This window comes from Gorilla gorilla, chromosome 2, assembly GCF_029281585.2.
Source record: "Gorilla gorilla gorilla isolate KB3781 chromosome 2, NHGRI_mGorGor1-v2.1_pri, whole genome shotgun sequence".
Taxonomy (NCBI): Eukaryota; Metazoa; Chordata; class Mammalia; order Primates; family Hominidae; genus Gorilla; species Gorilla gorilla.
This window is the reverse complement of record NC_086017.1, coordinates 172,438,985-172,444,107: the sequence shown is the minus strand read 5'-3', so window position 1 is coordinate 172,444,107 and position 5,123 is coordinate 172,438,985. Positions and strand designations below refer to the sequence as shown.

General features: G+C 38.9%; 1 pseudogene; it reads left to right on the top strand.

Annotated features, from left to right (window-relative positions):
- The first annotated feature begins 931 nt into the window (after nucleotides 1-931).
- On the top strand, nucleotides 932-2,246 carry LOC101130951 (26S proteasome regulatory subunit 4-like; annotated as a pseudogene).
- The last annotated feature ends 2,877 nt before the right edge of the window (nucleotides 2,247-5,123 follow it).

Genomic DNA, 5,123 nt, shown 5'->3' with positions numbered 1-5,123 from the left:
CAAATTTCAATAAATCAACCTCATGCTTAGGCAACATAGGGAGAAACTTATGTTGTGCCATTTCAGTGGGATGGAAAAAGTCCCTCTCCTGCTGGTCTGAAATTCCACCACTTTGGTAACTACAGTTCATTCACTGGTGGATATAAAAGATGAAAGTTTTCTAATTAGAGGTTGCAATTCCAAACTGCCCACCCACTCAGAATTTGTCTGCAAAGGTAAAGGATAAAATTTTTGAAAATGTAATTTTCTCAATCCCTATTGTCAAGTTATTTTCTGCTTGTGAGTTGCTCATAAGTATGTCTTATACAGGCAACAGAGGTCAGTGAGAATCAGCCTTCTGACCATAACAGTAGCTGTAGCCTGGACCACTGCCCCTGCCTTTATTACAGCCTCTCATTCTGCTCCAAAAAATGCCACTTCCCTGTTCAAAAACCTGTGATGGATACCCATTTTATTTAATAATCACTGCCGTAGAACTTACCTTGTGCTGGGTACTGGCCTAAGCAATTTATAAATATGAATTCATTTAATCTTCACAATCCTCCTATGAAATCCATTTTTTTTCAGGTAAGGAAACTGAGACACAGATATGTTAGGTAAGTAACCCCAAGGTTACACAGCTAGTAAGTGGTAGGACTGGCAGTGGAACCCACATAGATAGTCTGGCTCCTAGTCTGTGCTTTTGATCACTCCACTCTGAAGCTTTGTTGTCTAACAAATTAGTGCAAACTTCTCACCAGACTTTGCATTTCTCCACAGTATGGCCCCAACTAACCTTTTCCAGGATTATCTCACATCACCATGACATTACACCATCTACTCAGTATCCATTCATCCAAAAAAAAAAACCTAACGAACACCTTGTGAAGCCACAGCCTAATGAAAAGACAGACATTAAGAAAGAATTGGCAGTTCAATTGGCCAAGGCAAGATGGATGAAAGTCAGAGTGGGGGTTATGGTCCTGGAGTTTGCAAGAAGAATGACAGGACAAGAAAAATAAATATGAACCTCCTGTACCAACTAGAGTGGAGAAGAAGAAAACAAAGGGACCAGATGCTGCCAGCAAACTGCCACTGGTGACATCTCACACTCAGTGCTGATGAAAATTACTGAAGTTAGAGAGAATTGAAGACTGTCTTCTCATGGAGGAAGAATTCATTAGAAATCAGAAATAAATGAAACCACTAGAAGAAAAGCAACAGAAAAGATTAAAAGTGGATGATCTGAGGGGGGACCCCAATAGCAGTAGGAACCTTGGAAGAGATCACAATCATGCCATTATTCTACATCTGTGGGCTCAGAACACTACATCAGCATTCTTTCATTTGTAGACAAGGATCTGCTGGAATCTGGCTGCTCGGTTCTGCTCAGCCACAAGGTGCATGCAGTGATAGGGGTGCTGATGGATGACACGGATCCCCTAGTCACAGTGATGAAGGTGGAAAAGACTCCCCAGGAGACCTATGCTGATACTGGGGGAAAAGTTGGACAACCACATTCAGGAAATTAAGGAATCTGTGGAGCCTCCTCTCACCCAACCTGAATATTATGAAGAGATGGGTGTAAAGCCTCCTACGGGGTGGGGGGTCATTCTCTATGGTCCACCTGGCACAGGTAGAACCTTGTAGCCAAAGCGGTAGCAAACCAAACCTCAGCCACTTTCTTGAGAGTGGTTGGCTCTGAACTTATTCAGAAGTACCTGGGTGATGGGCTCAAACTCATACTGGAATTGTTTCAAGTTGCTGAAGAACACTCACCATCCACTGTGTTTATTGATGATATTAATGCCACTGGGACAAAAAGATATGACTCAAATTCTGGTGGTGAGATAGCAATTCAGGGAACAACGTTGGAACTGTGGAACCAGTTGGATGGATTTGATTCTAGGGGAGATGTGAAAGTTATCATGGCCGCAAACCAAACAGAAATTTGGATCCAGCACTTAGCAGACCAGGCCGCACTGACAGGAAGATCGGGATTCCCCTCCCTAATGAAAATACTAAGAAGAGCATCTTTCAGATTCATACAAGCATGATGACGCTGGCCAATGATGTAAACCTGGACGACTTGATAATGACTAAAGATGACCTCTTTGGTGCTGACATCAAGGCAATCTGCACAGAAGCTTGCCTGATGGCCTTAAGAGAGCCACAGAATGAAGGTAACAAATGGAGACTTCAAAAAATATAAAGAAAATGTTCTTTGCAAAAAACAGGAAGGCACTCCCAAAGGGCTCTATCTCTAGTGAACCACAGCTGCCATCAGGAAAACGGTTGGGAGATTTTCCAATCCCTGAAAGGGATGAGGCTGGGGAGTTGCCCAGAGGAACTCCTGTTGCAGTTTATTTTTGTTGGTAAGACGTTCTGTGTGTCTTTTGGAGTAAAATGTGTAAATGCTCATTGGGCGGCCTTCATCTCTTGGTCACTGTGCAGCACTCTGCTTTCCAATAAAGCATGCTCTTTCACCAAAAAAAAAATAAAGAAAAAAGAAAAATCCATTAACAGTAATATGGATGAATTGTGGCAGGTTTGCATAATGGAACGATATACAGCAGTGAAAATTAACAAACCACAACCACAGGAAAGAGCATGGCCAAGCCAGCTAAAACTAAGGCTGCAAATGCTGGGCTGGGAGCAGCAATGTCTGCTATTAGCAAGGGCACTGAGGCAACGCACTAGGGAACATGACCTGCAAAGGGAAAAGGGAAAGTGCTGCCTTGCTGATCCTAAGCACTTTCAGCCTCTGGAGCACAATGTCACTATGGCTTTCCTTGTTGCCCTTCCTTGGTTTTTGCCTTTCCAAGCAGCCAGTTGCAGTACTTGCTGCCTTAAATGCTTGTCTATTCCTCCTGAAGAGAAAAAACAGGATAACTTGGTCCATCTTAGAACTTAAAAAAAGAGAAAAATCTAAAGTAGTGAATGAAATAAACATTTAAGTCTTGTGTCTTACAGCCCATGACAGATGTTGGCATTCTAAGACCTGTGCTGTCTGCAGAATACAAGGTCCTGCATTATGGTTTATATAATAAACTGAATGATTGATGGGCAATAATGAGGGTCCACCACTCCTGAAAAATAGAAGTGTAGTAACAGTGATGAGATAGGATCAAATGCCTTTGTGTGCTGCGTTATCTTATTACAATATCTTTCCATTTTTCATGTATCCAAAAATTCCTTTAAAAGGTGATCCAAATGATTGCTACTGGTTAAATAATTATTTATGTCTATTGTTTCTTGGTCTATTTCTATTTACATTTGATATTTTGTATAATCAAATAATTGTTTATGTAGAAACTGTCTGTTAAGATAACCAAAGCTTCTTCTAACAATAAGATCAATACTTCTGATTTTAATCAGGTAAAATCTAAGTGTTTAGAATCCAAACTATTTTTGAATATAAATATTTTCAATAAAATCTACACATTAAAATTGTTTTCTACTATCCAAAACAATCTGCAGATTCCATACAATCCCTATCAAAATACCCATGCCATTTTTCTCAGAAATAGGAAAAGCAGTCCTAAAATTCTTGTGGAACAATGAAAGAGCCTGAATAGTCAAAGCAACCCTGAGCAAAAAGAACAAAGCTAAAGGCACCACGCTATCTGACTTCAAAATATATTACAAGGGTAGAGTAACCCAAATAGCTTAGTATTGGTATAAAAATAGGTACATAGACCAATGGAACAGAATAGACAACCCAGAAATAAATCTACATATTCAAAGCCAACTGATCTTTGACAAAGCCATTAATAACATACACTGGGGAAAGTACAATCTCTTCAATAAGTGGTGCTAGGAAAACTAGATAACCATATGCAGAAGAATGAAACTGGACCCCTGTCTCTCACCATGTACAAAAAAAATTGGATTAAACACTTAAATATAAGTCCCCAAACTATAAACTTACTGGAAAAAAACAAAGGGAAACTGTTCAGGGCACTGGCCTAGGCAAAGACTTGACAGCTAAGACTCCAAAAGCACAGACAATGAAAACAAAAATAGACAAATTGAACTATATTAAATTAGAAAGCTCCTGCATAGCAAAGGAAACAGTAAATGGAGTGATGAGACAACCTATAGAATGGGAGAAAATATTTGCAAACCATCATCTGACAGGAGACTGATACGCAAAATACACAAGTGTGATAAAAATGGACCAAGATGCCACATGATTCCAGAACAATTGGAAAAGTCATATTTCTTGTGAAGAGTATCTTAGAAATAATTATGCAGAGAAGATATAGATGTACACAAGTCACTTGCCTGTTTTAGTCATTTATCCCCTTGTGGACTTTGGGTTTAAGATCCCCAGCTTAGTTTTTGTATCTATAATTTCATCCATGGGTACAGATCACCCCTGAGGCTTAAATAAAATATTTCCTACCTCAAGAGATAGTCTTATTTTCTTGCTTTCTATTTTTTTTCAGTGAAACTCTGAGCTTTTTATGGTGGCAATGTGCCTAGAACCAGGTCCATGCCAAAATTTTTACTCACATTTTCTTATTTCTCAGTTTCCTTTGTTTCTAGCCATGTAACCCAGTTCTGACCAATAAGATGTAGGCAGAACATGCTGCTGACTTGAGGAATTTTAAATTACTCTGTAGAAGGGACATACAATTGATCATGTGGTTTATTTGATCACATAATGAGAGCTTTGTACTACTTTCTGTTTTCCCTGGCTTGCCAAAAAAGTTCAAGCCAAATTTTATGCTCTGTGACAATAGCTATCTTATCCTAACTCTAAAAGATATTTTTAACTTTTGTTTTTATTTTAATTAAGCTAACTACATGTTTTCATCTAAATGACCTTAAATGCATTTTGGAACTATAAGGAATATAAATTATAAATAAATACACTTAGCAAATTTTGGCTCATCTCTATGTTTGTACTTATGAGGAGATAGCCACAAAGACAAAAGCCAGCTTGTGAAGGATGCTTAGCAGAAAGTAAAGCAAGAGTCTAGACCCTTGGGTGCAGTTGCCAGTAATTGCATAGGTTTGGTAATATGAGAAAAATAAACCCTTCATGTTTAAGTCATGTTGGTCAGCTTTTCTGTTACTTGCAGCCAAATGCATTCTTGATTTGTTTTTCTTCCCTTCTCTTTCTCTGAAGAATCACC